The following is an 18160-nucleotide window of genomic DNA, read 5'->3' on the forward strand; positions in this document are numbered from 1 at the left end:
AGAAGCAATAACAATTAGTGGATTCACGGTGAGTAGTTCCTCGTGTCAAAAAAAAAAGAAATGGTTAAGGATACAATCAACCAATAAATTCTTACTTCTAAGCTCTATTGGGGAGAAGTAAAGTAACTAAAAAGTACAAATTGAAATCAAATTGAAATGATAATGTGAATTGTCCGAACTACATAGAAGGGAATTCCATATCCATATATCGGATTAGATAATGAATCTAACCTAGGAATATATAATATAATATCCTATATATACATTTGTTTCTTCTATTTTGTTTGCATATTTTCTCATTTTATATTGAATCGGATTCTGAAATCATTACTTAAAGTGAAACCACCCATAAAAGAGGACTCCACTTATGGACATTAAGAAAAGAGGACTCCACTTATAGACATTAAGGATAATATAGTACAGATCTAAGCCGACTCCACCCTCCTTAATGCATATATACTTTGAAAATTCCATAATGTAGTCTATTCTATTCTCTCTCCTGCAACTCTAGGCTATATATTCATACGCATTTCTAACTATTTTTCGCAACCAAGCAGATTATCTGTAACCATGCATGAATTCAAGTACGCTGCAAAAAAATACTATTTCCAAAAATAGTCAATTCAATGATGACCCTCCATGGATTCACCTATATAAGCTGTGGCTATTGTTGCAAAAATAAGAGCTTGAATACCGCTTGTAAATAATCCAAGAAACATGACCGGTATAAGAATTACTAAGGGGACTAAAGAAACAAGAACAACAACGACTTATTCATCCGCCAATATATTCCCGAAAAGTCGAAAGCTAAGCGATAATGGTTTTGTGAAATCTTCTAGGATGTTAATTGGTAAAAGGATCGGAGTTGGTTTAATATATTTCTCAAAATAGCTCAATCTTTTTTTGCTAAGACCAGCATAAAAATATGCCACTGACGTGAGTAAAGCTAAAGCAACAGTAGTATTTATATCATTCGTGGGCGCTTCTAATTCCCCATGGGGTAACTCTATAATTTTCCAAGGTAAAAGAGCACCCGACCAATTCAAAACAAAAATAAAAAGGAACGTAGTTCCAATAAAGGGAACCCAGGGACCATATTCTTCTCCAATCCGAGTTTTGCTCAAGTCTCGAATAAACTCAAGGACACATTCAAAAAAATTCTGACCGTCGGTCGGGATGGTTTGTGTATTCCGAACAGCTATGACAACTGGACCTAGCAAGATAGTAATTACGACCCAAGACGTGATGAGTACTTGGGCATGAATTTGGAAACCTCCTATCTGCCAATAGAAGTGTTGGCCTACTTCTACACCCGATATATCGTATAACCCCTTGAGTGTTTTAATGGAACAACGTATAATATTCATATTGTCCTCTGATAAAAATTGAACTTCAAAAAAGGAATTCTTTTTATTCAACCATCTCTTTCTCAACTCAGCAACTTGAAGTATTAATCTTATATTTAGGATACCAAGAAAGCACATCAGATTATAATATATATCAATACCCTCTAATATATATCAATATTCCCCTTCTTTTTTGATAAAAAAATTCTATGCAAAAAAAAGATATAGTAAAGTAAGTGATTCCATAAATTTACGTAGTTGCCCAAGAATTCACTGTGGGTGCACTAAAGTTCAGGCCCTTTAGTACCCCGTACTTGTGCACGGGCAGTTGCAGCCATACCCGCGGCAAGGTCTGCTGGGGACAGCTGGGAGCAAATACGAGGCGACCAAGACGACATCTGAGCCGGTAATCAGAGAACATAAGGCACGTTGAGCCCCCGGCAAGGTCCTTGCCGGGATGGCTCGCGAAGCCCTGGCAAGATCCTTGCCGGGATTTTTTGCAAAGCACCGGCAAGACCATCTCCCTTGAGGTTGAGAGCTCTGACACCATCGACAATGTCAAGACCAAGATCCTGGGGTGCCTGCGTGGTGGCATGCAGATCTTTGTGAAGACCAGAAGGCAAAGTTCCCATCAAGGTTCTTGCCGGGGACGTTTGTGCGGCCCCAGCAAGATCCTTGCCGGGGACGTTTGCAAGGCCGCGGCAAGGCCCACACACGGCAAGGTTCTGCCCCTGCCACCGCTCCAACGCAACAACTAGCCAGCCAGCCAGGCAAGCACCTGCGTGGTGGCATGCAGATATTCGTATAGATACTGCCACCGCTCCAGCGTAGTGGCTAGCCAGTCAGATTGGCATTGCATGCCTTGCCATCCTGGATGCGTGTCAAGACGGGGTGAGGCGGCGATGGATGGGACGGGCTCTATTTCCTTCCCCGATAAAGTTAGGGCCACGTAACTAGCGCATTTAATACGTTTGTCCTAAGACGTCAGTGATAAGCATGTACACTGTAGCAACTTCACACCTCCTATGTGCCTGTACGCCACTGTGGTCACCCCTTGGTATAAAAGGAAGCCCAAGGCGATACAGGGGGGACTTTTGGACTTTCCGGCCCAGTTTGCATGCATAGCATCTAGCCGAAGCTCAAGAACACTCAATACACTACAAGTAGGACTAGGGTTTTACGGTTCTCAGCGGCCCGAACCTGGGTAAAAATCCCTCGTGTTGATCGTTAGATCTGCTCTTTGCACATTCCTCTTCCCTGCCAAACCGTTGAAGGGATCCACGTGATCCCATAGGTGTCGTTTCCCCGACATCTTTGGTGCGCCAGGTAGGGGGATTAGGTTCTGCAAACCTTATCTAGCAGTTAGCGCGTCAGTTTCTTCAATGTCTTCATCGCCATGTCTCCCAAGAATAAGGGTATCAGGGCAATCGATTCATCGGCGGTCGACCTGCCCGGACCAACACGGTCGGGCGACAGGGTAGGCGCGGATGGCGGCGGAGCTGGAGATCACGAGCATCCACGACGCTCTGGCAACCGGAGCCAGGCGAGTGGTATCGTCCGAGGCCGCGATGATGACCCGCACACCGCTGGATCCACGGACGGAGTCGTGCTGCCTACAGGCGGCGCAGCGACCTCCAAGGGTGGAAAGGCGACCTCCAAGACACTCCCGCCTGCGCATGCGTCGCGATCCTCCCAGGTCATGCGCGACGAGTAGCGCGCGACGCTGGTGACCCTGAGCGTCCCCACGAATAGAGCCCTCGGCATCATTCTCGAGATGCGCATGGCCAGCATGCACGCCAAGATGCTGGTGTAGACGGCGCATAGTCGCAGAACCGCGATGGATCTCCTTCTAACGCAGTTAAAAGTTAGAGCACCTCACGTTCCTTGCGCTTGTCGCTGCCACCAACGCCAGCAGAAGTGTTGGCACGAGCACAGCTACTCCTGGATTTTCCTCCTGCTGCAGAGAAGCAAGAAGAATGGAGAGCTGCTATCCAGAGCCTTATTGGTTTTGCCAATAATGACGGGCACCAGGGGGCAGGCCCTTCGCGGCGTCGGTCCACTGAGCCGACGCGTGCCGACGGCGGAAGGGTCGGAGGTGCAGCAACCACGGTGCACCCTGCTCCACCACCAACGGTCGCCAGCTCGGCGGGTCGACGCACGCGATGATGGATCCACGCCGCCGTCCGATCCACGAGCTCGCCACGATCAACGTCAAGTCCTTCGGGAACGGGTCAAAGAAGACGCTCGAACTACCATCGACCGGCAACGGAAGCGCGCCATCAATCTGATAGGCGCGCAGGGCCCACTGTAGATAGGCCTGCGTCGGGGGATTCTGGTGACTTGCCTTACGAGGTGGGTTGTCCATCTTTTACCAGTGAGCTGCGGCGGTTCAAGTAGCCCACTTCCCGCACCATCAAACCAGAGGTCCCGGAGAAATACGATAGCAAGACTCATCCGTCTGAGTTCCTGAGCATCTACACCATCGCGATGCAAGCTGCCGGGGCTCGAGATGGCAAGGTGCTTGCCAACTACTTCCCGTTGGTGCTCAAGCCGAACGTTAGGTCATGGTTGATGCACCTCCAGTAGATTCCATCTCCTCTTGGTCGGATTTGTGCCACGAGTTTGTTGGCGCCTTTACCGGAGGCCACCAAGCTCATGGCCAGGCAAGTGATTTACATCTCATCCCCAGAAGATGGCGAATCCTTGCGCAAGTACATACAAAGATTCAACCGTGTGCACTACAACATCCCAGATGTTCATCCTGCCGCTGTCATCAGCGCGTTTCATCAGAATGTGCACAACCACAAGATGCGTGAAGAGCTGGCGATGAACAAGGTTAGGGACGTTGCCGAGCTTTATGTTTTCGCCAATAGGTGTGCTCGAGCTGAAGAAGGAAGTACCCCGGCGAAGATGCCGACGCGGGAACTGATTCCGGAGACGAAGATGACGTCGCCCAGACAAAGAAGGGTCAACGGCGTAACAGGAAGCGCAAGGGCAAAACAGTGCTTGTCGTCGAGGAATCCAGCAACCCTGGCACTGCCAAGAAGGCCAAGGTTGATGACCCCGGCAAGGATGTTGCCGGGTGTGCCGCCTGCCAGGCCTTGGCGGCTGCCAACAAGCCAGAAGGCTCCGACAAGCAATATTCCAAGATCCATCGCACCAAGGGCCATGGCCTCCATAACTGCCGGCAAGTCGAGCAGCTTGTAGAAAGGTAGAAAGATGAGTATGAAAGGCGAGACAAGGAGAAGGGCCAGGATGGCGCTGAGGGGTCCGGCAAGTAAGTGGTGGCCGAGGAGGCCGCCGCGGAAAGGACAAGCAACAGGTGAGGCCTGCTCGAGGCCGCGACTAGAAAGAGGGAGATGATGACCATGAAGAGGATGACGAGTCATGCGAGCATGAGTTTCAAAAGGCCACAGAAGCCATGTGCATGGATGGTGGCGCCTCATTGCATTCTTCTCACTGCCAACTTAAATAGTGGGCGCGTGAGATTAATGCGACAGAGCCATCGATCGATGCCCAGAAGCCATTGAAATGGTCCAACACGCCTATCATTTTTTACGCCGAGGATCACCCTGATCGCACAACCGCGGTCGGGTGTTTGCCATTGCTGGTTCGCCAACGATTCGCAACCTCAAGGTGACAAAAATTCTAGTTGACAGTGGGGCCGGTTTGAACTTGATCTCACCCAAGGTGATCAAGAGGTTGCAAATTCCGGATGGAGATCTCGAAGAGACGGGCATGTTTCAAGGGATCAATCCGGGAAGAAGCCAACCGAAGGGTAAGATCACACTACTAGTTACATTTGGTGGTGAGCTGAACTACAGGACGGAGAAGACTGTTTTTTATGTCGCCAAGATCCCGTTGCCGTATAACGGGATCCTTGGTTGTCCAACACTGGCCAAGTTTATGGCGGCGGCGCATTACGCCTGCAACACACAGAAGATGCCCGGCCCGATGAGCATCATCACTGTCACCTCCGACAAGAAAGACGCACTCATTTGCGCCGACCAACTCTACCGGGAGGCAGTTGTAGCACCTGCCGTCAAGGCGCTTGCTCCTGCCACTGGAGCTCCCGGGGGGAAGAAGACCGGCAAGACCTCTTGCACCCATTCCGGCAAGCGTGCCTCATCGGAGTGCGGCGTTCCTGTCGAGGAAGTGCCAGAGAGCTCCACCGGCAAGAGCAAGAAATCCAAGGCAGCACCACCAGAACTAACAAGGTGCCCGTCAAGGAGGACGGCACGGGCGGAGCTTTCACTATAAGCTCCACCCTCGACAGCAAATAGGTAAGCGCGCTCATAGCCTTCCTGCGGGCGAATGTCGATGTGTTTGCATGGCAAGCATCTGACATCCCCGGCGTTCCCAGGGAAGTGATTGAGCACCATCTTGCCATCTGTCCTCATGCGCGGCCCGTCAAGTAGTAGGTCAGGAAGCAAGCTTTGGAGCGGCAAGAGTTTATCATTGAAGAGATCAGGAAGTTGGAACCGGCAAGCTTTGTCAGAGGAGTGCTCCACCCAACATGGTTGGCCAATCCGGTGGTGATGCGCAAGGTGAATGGAAAATGGAGGTTGTGCATTGATTATACAGATATCAACAAAGCCTGTCCAAAGGATCCTTTCCCCTTGCCATGCATCGACCAGATTGTGGACTCCACTGCCGGGTGGGACTTGCTGTCATTTCTTGATGCCTACTCACGATACCATCAAATCTTCATGACAAAGGAAGATGAAGAGAAGACCGCGTTTGTCACCCCATGTGGTACGTAATGTTTTATATGAACGCCTTTCGGGTTCAAAAGCGTTGGTTTAACATTTGTAAGAGCGGTTCAGATTGGTTTTGAGCCCCAACTACATAGAAATATGGACGCTTATATGGATGACATAGTGGTCAAAACCAAGGACAAGGCAATGCTCATACAAGATCTAGAAGAAACATTTGCAAACTTGTGCAAGATCAATATCAAGCTCAATCCTGAGAAGTGTGTGTTTGGCGACCCATCCGGCAAGCTTCTCGGATTCTTTGTGTCTTAGCGTGGGATCGAGGCAAACCCCGACAAGATCAAGGCGATTGACAAGATAGAAGCACCAAGACGAGTCAAAGATGTGAGTCAACTTGCTGGCTGTGTTGCTGCTTTAAGCAGATTCATTTCCAAATTTGCTGAGCGCGCCGCCCTTTTTTAAGATCTTGAAAAAGGCGGGTCCAATGAAATGGACTTCGGAAGCGGAGGCAGCGCTGCAAGATTTGAAGAGGTACCTCTCCTCTACACCGACACTAGTTGCGCCTAAGCCACAAGAGCCGTGCTGCTGTATCTAGCAGCAACGAATCATGTGGTTAGTGCTGCGCTAATGGCACCTAGAGAAATAGATGAAGAAATAGCGGCAACGGCAAGGCTGTCAAATGACGACCCGAGATCATCCCCGGCAAAGCCTGGTGCCGGCAAGGAGGGACCGTCCCCGGCAGAGTCTGGTGCCGGCAAGGTGGGATCAGCGCAAGCAAATGAAGTGACACAGAAGAAGAAGATGGTGCAGCACCCAGCTTATTTTGTCAGCTCCCTCTTGCAGGGGGCTAGATCGAGATACTCTGGTGTGCAGAAGTTGCTCTTCGGCCTCCTTATGGCCTCAAGGAAGTTGAGCCACTATTTTCAGGCACATGAGATCACCGTCATCACTCGCTTCCCATTGCAACAGATCTTGCATAACCCAGATGCGACTAGAAGGATTGTGGAATGGGCATTGGAACTGTCAAGCTTTGGTCTCAGGTTTAAAAGCACTTCAACGATTCAGAGCAGAGGCTTGGCCGAGTTCATTGCGGAATGGACCTCAATGCCTGAAGAGGAGATTCAAGAGACCACTCTCCCCGGCAAGGAATCGAGCCCTGACTGGATTACGTACAGTGATGGGGCTTTCTCCCTGCAAGGCGCCGGTGCTAGTGTGCTACTTGTCGCACCCATCGGAGAGCACCTCAAGTACGTAGTCCAGATGCACTTTCCTCAGGAGAGATCAACAAACAACAGTGCAGAATATGAGGGACTGCTTGCCGGTCTCAGGATCGCGGCAGACCTTGGAATTAGGAAGCTCATCGTCAGAGGTGATTCACAATTTGTCGTAAGCAAGTTAATAAAGATTATCAGAGCCCATTGATGGAAGCTTACATTGATGAAGTGAGGAAATTGGAGGAGCGTTTTGACGGTCTGCAAGCAGAGCATGTTCCCCGAGCAGAGAACAACATTGCTGACTGATAACCCACAAAGATAGGGGATCATTTGTAGCCTTCTTCGATAAATAATAGTGTCAAACCCTGCGAGGAGCTAAAGGTAGAACAAATATTCCCTCAAGTTCTATCAACCACCGAGACAACTCTACGCACACTTGACGTCAGCTTTACCTGAAACACGTATGAAACTATTTTGGAAGAATTAAACTACGAGTACTTTGCGAGAATAAAACTACGAATAAATTCCATGGTAATAAAAGTGGATAGCTTTTGTCAACAAGAAAGTCATTTGTCCCTAGGCAATCGATAACAAGTACCGGTCATCATTCTTGCAATTTTATATGAGGGAGAGGCATGAGCTAACATACTTTCTCTACTTGGATCATATGCACATGGTATTGGAACTCTAGCAAGCATCCGCAACCTAAAGATCATTAAGGTCAAGAAACCCAACCATAGCAATAAGTATCAAGTCCTCTTTACTCCCATATGCCATAACCCAATTATCCGCGTTCAGGCTGTTGTCACCCTCGCAACACCGACAATAAGCAAACCATGAACATATTGCAACACCCTACTGCAGGAGCCCCTCCGAGATTGGATCTCTCTCTCTATTCTCTTCTGTTTCGCCCTCTCAGATCTAGCTGAAAACCGTTTTTATATTCCGGGAGATCCGTAACTCCGATTGCGCTAAGATTTTAACATGATTTTTTTTCTAGATATAAGATTCTTTGCGCCCGAAGTAGAGCTCCAACCGACGTACGAGGTGAGCACAACCCACCACCATGCGCCTGGCACCTGGGGCACGCCCTTGTGTCTTTTGGGCTGTGTGGGCCTCCGTTTGCGTTGATTCCAAGTCCCAAAAATCACATATATTCCAAAATAATTCTCCGTAAAATTTTATTCCATTTGGACTTCATTTGATATGGATTTTCTGCGGTACAAAAAACATGCAACAAATAGGAACTGGCACTGGGCACTGGATCAATAGGTTAGTCTAGTAAATCATATTAAAATGTTGACAAAAATATGTGAAAGTTGTATAATATTGGCATGAAACAATCAAAAATTATAGATACGACGGAGACGTATCAGCATCCCCAAGCTTAATTCATGCTCGTCCTCGAGTAGGTAAATGATAAAAAAGATAATTGTTGATGTGGAATGCTACCTAGCATAATCTTGATCATATATCTAATCATGGCATGAATATTAAGACATAAGAGATTGAAATCAATAGTCTATAATTTGACATAAAGACATCAACATTCAGGCATCCCAACAAACAATCATGTCTTTGAAAATATCAATGCTAAAGAAAGCTATCCCTACAAAATCATATAGTCTTGCCATACTCTGTCTTCTTAACACAAAGTATTTATCATGCACAACCCCGATGACAAGCCAAGCAATTGGTTCATACTTTTTAACATGCTTCAGCTTTTTCAACCCTCACGCAATACATGAGCGCGAGCCATGGATATAGCACTACGGGTGGAATAGAGTATGATGATAGGGGTAAATATAAAGAAGACAAAAAACGTAAGAAAGTCTCACATCGACGCGGCTAACCAACGGGCTATGGAGATGCCCATCAATTGATATCAATGCAAGGAGTAGGGATTGCCATGCAATGAATGCACTAAGAGCTATAAGTTTATGAAAGCTCAATATGAAAACTAAGTGGGTGTTCATCTAATCCTATAATGAAAAATCCCACTAGTATATGAAAGTGACAACATAGGAGACTCTCCATATGAAAAACATGGTGCTACTTTGAAGCACAAGTGTGAAACTAGCATGCCCCTTCTCTCTTTATTTATTTTTCTTTCTTTTATTTCTTTTATTTCTTTCTTTTTCTTTTTTATATTTTTTCCTCATTGTCCAGAGTCTCATCCCGACTTGTGGGGGAACCATAGTCTCCATCATACTATCCTCACTGGGGCACTGCTCTAAGAATGAATAATGATGATCATCACACTCCTATTTACTTATAACTCAAAAGGAATAAAATTACAACTTGATACCTATGACAAAGTATGACTCTATATGAATGCCTCTGGCAGTGTACCAGGATGTGCAATGATCTAGCGTAACATGTATGAAAAATGATGAACGGTGGCTGAGCCACAACTACTATGTCAACTATTTGATCATGCAAAGCAATATGACAGTGAATGCTCAAGTCATCAAATGGAAGCGGCGGAAGTTGCATGGCAATATATCTCGGAACGGCCATGGAAAATCCATAATAGGTAGGTGTCGGTGTGGAACGACACCTATGGGATCACAAAAATCCCTACTACGGTTGCCGGGGCGCGGGGTTGCGAGAAGAGCAGGATTAGTAACCAGCACGAGGATGGTTTACCCAGGTTCGGGCCGCGAGGATGCGTAAAACCCTAGTCCTGCTTTTCTGGGTGTATTTCAGAGAGTTCTTGAGCTCTCGAACTAACTGTGGTGAGTGTGTCGTTTGAAAGAGCCGAATCCTTCTCCAGTATGCCATGGGCCTCCTTTTATAGTCGAAAGAGGCTGCCATAGTGGCACACAGGAGGTGGAAAGGTGCACAGTGCTATGAGCTTATCGCTCGTATTACAGGACAAGACACATTTAATGCGTAGGTTAGGTGTCCCCTTGCTTTATCGGGGATGGGGGCGAGGCCCGTCCCGTCCCGTCCGTCGCCGCTCCTCCTTGCTTCGACACGCGCCCTGGCTAGCGACGCATGCGGCGCCACGTAGGCAGGCAGGCAGCTGAGGTGGCACGATGGTGGAACCTCCACGAAGATTTGCATGCCTCCACGCAGGCATTTCATGAGTTGGCCTGGGAGCTGGATGTTGCCACGCAGGTGCCCGCCCAGCTAGTTGGGCTGGCAGCCGCATGTGAACGATGGCGGAGACTTGGTTGGTGCGGGCCTGGTAGTGGCCCTGCTGGCGTCCTCGGTGAGGGCCTTGCCGGGTGGCCCGGCAAGGGTCTTGCCGTGGCGCACTGTCGTCCCCGGCAAGGACCTTGCCGGGGGTCTGGTGGCCTTCCTCGGCAAGGATCCTGCCGAGGATCGTCGTCTTCTAATCCTCATCTGATCTTGAGTGTTCCTTGTCTTCACAAAGATGTGCATGCCACAATGGAGGTGCCTCCCGAGCCCTGGCCCAACGTGATGTTGGAGACCGTGGGCTCAAGGGTGGCTCGCTCTGTTGGTGTGGGGCGAGCTGCCCCGGCAAGGGTCTTGCCGGGGGAACCAGCTTCGTCCCTCTGCTCTTTGTGGTCTTGGCCTTGGCGTTGCTCTGGTTATGTTGGGCTTCGGTCTTACCTTGGCTCACCTCCCCTGTTCTGCTTGGTGTGTCCGTGGGCGTGGCTCCGACTGCCCGTGCACAGGTAAAGGGGTACAAAAGTGCCCCCCTCCGTTTGTACACCGACAGGAGCCCCCGGGCCTGGGCCACACATAGGCGCGACACGTTGTTCGGCCAGGCCCAAAACGGTGCGCGGGCAGGCGGGGCGGTTTTTATTGCGGTAAAACTTTTCGCGCGCTGAGCTACCCACGACCCGCGCGCGGCACGGCGTGGCGTGGTGGGGTGCACGTGACGTGGGCGACATGCGTGGGGCGGTTCCTGCACGCATGCATCACATCGCAGTAAATGGGCAGCTTGCGCCTTCCCCATGAAAGGAGGGAGGCATGGAGGCGCGGCTTATTTACTGCGTGGGGCCGGGTTGCGGTTTCCAAGGAGTCCACACCCCACGATCACGGGGTGGGGAGAGGTCGCTTCACCCGTCCCCTGGATTCTGCATGTTTGCCACGCGTCTTCCATGCGCTTGGGGTGGCAAGCGGTGGAGACGGGAAATCGGGCCGTCGCTGGTTGGGGCATCAGATCGGTCTCGATTCGCCGCGCCTCTGGTGGCTGGATTGGCCGAGCGGGGAGGCCGAGCCCAGACCCCGCCCCTTTATAAGGAGGGGGAGGGGGAATGGCATCCCGCACTCTTCTGTCATCTACCTCCTCCTGCTTCTGCTTCTTCCTTTCACTCGCCATGGAGAAAGGGAATCCTGGTCCTTCGTCGGTGGCGGCAAGGGTCGCCGCTCGACAGTGCGTCCCTCCCCCTCCTGAGCCCGCGGTGGTGGAACCGGCCGCAAGGGGAAGGGGGAGGGGGCGAGGCCATGGGTGAGGCCGGGGCAGAGGTTGTAGTGCTCGGGGAAGAGGAGGACGGGGCGGCGCGCCGGCTTCGCCCCCGCCAATGATGCCTTTTCCGATGGACGACCATGTTGGAGACCAGCCCCGCGAGTTCTTCATCAGGCTGCGCCGGCCTCCGCGTCGCCGTCTTCGTCTTCCGGCCCTGTTTCCTCGGGAGATGGAGTGTGACCCGCCCCAATCCCTCAGATTGCACATGAGGGGCTGTGGGAATGGGGGCACGCGGGTCGACGTCGACTTCCCGGCTCCTCGGGTCATGTACCTCCGTCGTGGATGGAAGATGTTTGCTCGCATCCACAGCATGACGGCGGGGCTCGTCCTCTACTTCAAATTAATGGAGGACGGCCTGCTCTCCGTCAAGGTCTTCGGAGACTTCGGGACTCGCCTGAAGTGCTGCGTGGAGAGCTCCTCCGATGGAGATTCCGACGATAGGGGCTCTTCCTCGAGCGAAAGTGATGAGGAGGACAGCAGGGCAGATGACGGGGACGAGTCTGACTAGGCGTCAGACGCCCCGTGCCTGGGCGGGTGCGGCAGTAGCAGCATCTGCACCTGGCCGCTCCTCCGGCTGAGTTTTGCTGGGGGTGGGGCCAACTCCTTGAACTTCTCGGGGCCGTCTCCTTGGGCGGCTGGCGTTGGGAGGTTGCGGATGAGGAAGAGGTCAAGCGGCAAGGCTGTCAACTCGGAGTACGCGGGCACCGACGCCTTCATCGCGTATTGCCGGTCCTGCCGCCTCGTCTTCCAGCTCCTTTCCCGGCACCGTCATCACCGGCCCACCCGTGGGCGGCCACCGAGGTGTTCTCTTGGTGCTTTCTGCTGCTCGTAGCTCGCCTAGGCGCCCCTTTTGCCCTTTCGCCTCCTTGACCTGCCTCCTGAGGAGAGGAACAAGAAAGGGATCACGGGCATCTTATCTCTTTTTTAATCTGTAAGCCTTCGGGCCTTCTTAAATTTAGAGCTTGTAATCCCCCTTGTTCATGTTTTTCATTCCGTACGGACTGTACCTGTGTGGGATGCTTTTAATGAAAAAGGGATGTTTGCCGGGTTTTTCGTTCGTGGGTAGACCCCGTGACAAGGAGCGAATCCTTGTTACAATTTAAGATAAACGTTTTCACCCGGCAACAGGCCTTGCCGTCCCCCCACTTCGCTTGACCATTCTCGCGCCCTTGGCGGGGGCAGGGATGAAGCGGGCTTAGGCTCCTCGTTCTACTTCCTTGCCACCGCGACTACAACCAAATCCGGGCCCAGGAGATAATCCTTGGGTATAGAAAAGGGGAGCACGGTGGCCTAGAAAAAAAACGAGGTTTCACAAATCCCAGTTCCGTTTCGAAATGCATTATAGAGGATGAAAGACTTATCTGGATCTGCAGCCCCCGGCAACCTTGTCTTGCCGCGGTTGGATCCTTGTGCTTGCAGCCCCCGGCAACTTTGGTTTGCCGGGGTCGGGACGCCGGTCCGTTTCCTTTCTTCCAAGTAGCTCAGCAGAAGTGCTCATGTGCCCTGCGAACCAAAGGAGGACAGAAAAGAAACAGATAGACGCGCACTCGACCTCTAGGCTAGGGGTTAGTCGCCGCTAAGCACTATCAACCCTAACCAAGGAAGAGACTCGACCTAGCATGCATATATAACTTAGGGCGCCAGCGCTTCATTTATTTATGCTCAGGGTCTGCGCCTGGCTTTGTACAAAGGGTTACATGCCTTGCCGGCAAAGCTTGTACAAAAGGTGGCTTGCCGGGAGGCCCGGCAAGCCGCGCCTTATGGGTAAAACTTGCAAAGATGCTCGATGATCCAGGAGTTGCTCACTGGGACAGCATCTTCGGTCTCCAGGCGGACTGCGCCGGGCCTGGTGACTCGTATTACCCGATAAGGGCCTTCCCACTTTGGCATCAACTTGTTGGAATTCTTGGCCAACTGAACGCGCCGAAGAACACGGTCGCCTTCCTCAAAGCTTCGGGCATGAACCTTGCGGCTATGGTAGTGGCGCAGGGCTTGCTGGTAGCGTGCTACTCTCAGAGCCGCTCGAAGACGATCTTCCTCAAGGAGCATTGCGTCATCTTGCCGCAACTGCTCTTGCTCAAGCTCATCATAAGCGAGCACTCGAGGTGACCCGTATATGAGTTCCGTGGGGAGAACTGCCTCCGCCCCATATACTAGGGCAAAGGGTGTCTGTCCGGTGGATCGATTTGGCGTCATCCTGATCGACCAAAGAACCACCGGCAACTCATCAATCCAGCGCCTTCCACTCTTGTGCAGCTTGTCAAAGGTCTTCATTCTCAGGCCTCGCAACACTTCAGCATTTTCCCTCTTTGCTTGTTTGTTGCTCCGTGGGTGTGCCACGGAAGCAAAACAGACCTGGCTACCGAGGTCTTGAATGTATTGCATGAAGGTGTGGCTTGTGAACTGCGTGCCGTTGTCGGTGATGACTTTGTTTGGCACACCAGAACGGCAGACCAGTCCCTTGAAGAACTTGACGGCTGATTGAGCAGTCACCTTTCTCACTGCTTCCACTTCCGGCCACTTTGTGAACTTGTCGATTGCAACGTCCAAGTACTCAAAGCCCCCGACAGCGCGGGGGAAAGGGCCCAGTATATCGAGCCCCCAGACCGAGAATGGCCAGGAGAGAGGGATTGTTTGAAGGGCTTGAGCTGGTTGATGAAGCTTGTTTGAATGGAACTGACACGCTTCACACTTGGTTACTAGTGCCGTCGCATCCTAGAGGGCGGTGGGCCAGAAGAAACCTTGCCAGAATGCCTTGCCGGCAAGGGCCCTCGACCCTATGTGGGAGCCACATATGCCTCCATGTATCTCCACCAACAGCTCCAGTCCTTCCTCCCGGGGGATGCACTTCAATGTCACACCGTTTGGCCTTCTCCTGTACATGACGTCATCGACGAACTGGTACAGGGCGGACCGACGGGCTACTTTCTCCGCTTCTTCCTGCTCCTCAGGAAGCTCCCCTGTTTGGAGGAATTGGACGGTATGCTACGCCCATGCTGGAGCCTGGGGCTCGACGACAAGGGCCAAAGGCATCTCTTCCGCCATGGGAGCGGCTGTCTCTACGGCCAGGGCTTGACGCCCTACCGGAGCCAGTTGCTCTTGGGCAGGCTCAGTGTCCACGGCAACATCCTTGCCAGCCGTCCCAGGGGACTCGGCGGGAAGGTACTTGCCGTGACCTGATTTCCTTCGCTTGTTCTTCTCTGTTGATGGTTCGACGGATGGCTGAGTTAAACGGAGCAAAAAGGTACCCGACTCCACAGGTAGCTTGAATGCAGCACGCTTTGACAGGTAATCGGCGACGTCGTTCTCCGCTCGGGGGACGTGCTCCGCTTGGATTCCGTCAAAGTGCTCCTCCAGCTTTCTCACCTCATCTATGTATGCCTCCATCAATTAGCTCTGGTAATCCTTGTTGACCTGCCTAACAACAAGCTGCGAGTCACCCCTGACGATGAGCTTCTTAACCCCGAGGTCTGCCGCGATCCTGAGACCGGCGAGCAATCCCTCATACTCAGCAGTGTTGTTGGTGGACATCTCCCTGGGAAAGTGCATCTGGATCACGTACTTGAGGTGCTCTCCAGTGGGTGCGACAAGCAGCTCACCGGCACCGGCGCCTTGCAGCGAGAAAGCCCCATCAAAGTACATGATCCAGTCGCGGTCTGCTTCCTTGCCGGGGAGAGTGGTCTCCTGGATTTCTTCGTTAGGCGTTAAGGTCCATTCTGCAATGAACTCCGCCAAGACTCTGCTTTGGATTGTCGAGGTACTTTCAAACTTCAAACCGATACTTGATAACTCCAAGGCCCATTCCACAATCCTACCGGTTGCATCTGGGTTATGCAGTATCCATTGCAACGGGAGGCGGGTGACGACAGTGATCTCGTGGGCTTGGAAGTAATGACGCAGCTTCCTCGAGGCCATAAGGAGGCCGAAGAGCAGTTTCTGCACACCGGAGTACCTCGATCTAGCTCCCTACAAGAGGGAGCTGACAAGGTAAACCGGGTGCTGCAACATCTTCATCTTCTGCACCACCTCACTCGACCGCGCGGGCACTGCCTTGGTGGCATCAGACTCTACCGGGGGCCTCGCCTTGCCGGCACCAGGCCCTGCCGGGGGAATCTTTGGCTTGGCATCCGCTGGTTCTGCCGCCGTCACTGCCTCTTCGTCGACCTCCCTCCGTGCCACCAGTGCGGCGCTGACCACTTGATTCGTCGCCGCCAGATACAGCAGCAACGGCTCTTGTGGTTTAGGCGCAACCAGTATTGGCGTGGAGGAAACCTATTTCTTCAGATCCTGCAATGCTGCCTCGACTTCTGGGGTCCACTCCACTGGGCCTGCCTTCTTCAAGATTTTGAAGAAAGGAAGGGCATGCTCGGCGGAAGATGAATCGGCTCATGGCGGCGACGCAGCCGGTGAGCCGACGCACATCCTTGATCCGCTTGGGCGCCTCAATCTGCTCAATAGCCATGATTTTGTCTGGGTTTGCCTCGATCCCGCGCTCCGACACAAAGAACCCGAGAAGCCTGCCAGACGGAACACCAAAGACACACTTCTCAGGGTTCAGCTTGAGGTTGATCTTGCAGAGGTTGGCAAATGTCTCTTCCAGATCTTGCACAAGAGTTGCCCTGTCTTTGGTCTTGACCACTATGTCATCAATGTAGGCTTCCATATTTCTATGGAGCTGGGGTTCCAAACCAATTTGGACTGCTCTTGCAAACGTCGATCCAGCACTCTTCAACCCAAAAGGCATCCGCAAAAAGCAATTTGGACTGCTCTTGCAAACGTCGAGCCAGCACTCTTCAAACCAATTTGGACTGCTCTTGCAAACGTCGAGCCAGCACTACTTCAATGCTGTCTTCTCTTCATCTTCTCTTGTCATGAAGATTTGGTGGTAGCCCGAGTAGGCGTCGAGGAATGACAACAGATCACACCCGGCCGTGGAGTCGACAATCTGGTCGATGCGCGGCAATGGGAAAGGGTCCTTAGGACAAGCCTTATTGATATCTGTGTAGTCTATACACAACCTCCACTTCCCATTTGCCTTGCGCACCAATACCGGATTGGCCAACCACGTCGGATGGAGCACTCCTCTCACCAAACCTGCCGCTTCCAACTTCCTGATCTCCTCTGTGATGAACTCCTGCCTCTCCAGAGCCTGCTTTCTGACCTTCTGCTTGACGGACCGCGCATGAGGACAGACAACTAGGTGGTGCTCAATCACCTCCCTGGGAACACCGGGGATGTCGGATGCTTTCCACGCAAACACGTCGACATTCGCCCGCAGGAATTTGACGAGCGCACCTTCCTATTTGCTGTCGAGGTTGGAGCCTATGGTGAAGGCCCCTCCCGTGCCATCCTCCCTGACGGACACCTTCTTGGTCTGCGATGGCTCAGCTTTGGATTTCTTGCTCTCGCCGGTAGAGCTCTCTGGCATGTCCTCGACGGTAGCACAACACTCTGAGGAGGTGCGCTTGCCAGAGTGGGTGCGAGAGGTCTTGCCGGGCTTCTTCTTCCTTCCCGGGCCTTCAGCGGCAGGAGCAGGTGCCTTGACGGCAGCTGCTGCGATAGCTTCCCGGTAGAGTTGGTCGACGCAAATCAGCGCGACCTTCTTGTCGGAGGGGGCGGAGATGATGGTCAACGGCCCGGGCATCTTTAGCATGTTGTAGGCGTAGTGTGATCCGCCATGAACTTGGCTAGTGCCGGGCGGCCGAGGATCCCGTTGTAGGGCAAGGGGATCTCGGCCACGTCGAAGATGATCCTCTCTGTCCTGTAGGTCAACTCTCCTCCAAACGTCACGAGCAGTGTGACCTTCCCCTTCGGCTGGCTCCTCCCCGGATTGACCCCTTGAAACGTGCCCATTTCCTCGAGGTCTTCATCAGGAATTTGCAGCCTTTTGATCATGACGGGCGAGATCAAGTTTAGGCCGGCCCCGCTGTCAACCACCTTGAGGTTGCGTATCGTTGGTGAGACAAACAATGGCAAACACCCGCCCGCAGTCGTGCGGTCAGGGTGGTCCTTGGCGTCAAAGATGAGGGGCGTTCTGGACCACTTCAGCGGCTTCTGAGCGTCGAACAACGGCTCCGCTGCTGTAATCTCACGCGCCCACTGCTTGAGCTGGCGGTGAGAAGTATGCAGCGAGGCACCACCATCGACGCACATGGCCGCCGTAGCCTTCTGGAACTCTTGCTCACCGGACTCGTCGTCCTCGTCGTGATCATTGTCTTCTTGTTTCTTGTCACGGCCCCGGGCGGGCCTCTCTTGCTGGTTGTCCTTGCCGGGGCGGCTTCCTTGGCCGCCACGCTTCTTGCCGGATCCCTCAGCACCGTCCTGACCTTTCTCCTTGTCCCGCCTTTCATACTCGGCCTTTTGCTTTTCAGCAACCAGTGCGACTTGTCGGCAGTTCTGGAGGTCGTGGCCCTTGGTGCGGTGGATCTTGTAGTAATGCTT

At 52.2% G+C, this 18160-nt stretch overlaps 1 pseudogene; it reads right to left on the reverse strand.

Moving 5' to 3' along the window:
- Positions 1-623: 623 nt before the first annotated feature.
- On the reverse strand, positions 624-1524 carry LOC123099843 (ATP synthase subunit a, chloroplastic-like; annotated as a pseudogene).
- Between the last annotated feature and the right edge of the window lie 16636 nt (positions 1525-18160).

This window comes from Triticum aestivum, chromosome 4D (genome assembly GCF_018294505.1).
Source record: "Triticum aestivum cultivar Chinese Spring chromosome 4D, IWGSC CS RefSeq v2.1, whole genome shotgun sequence".
Classification (NCBI taxonomy): Eukaryota; Viridiplantae; Streptophyta; class Magnoliopsida; order Poales; family Poaceae; genus Triticum; species Triticum aestivum.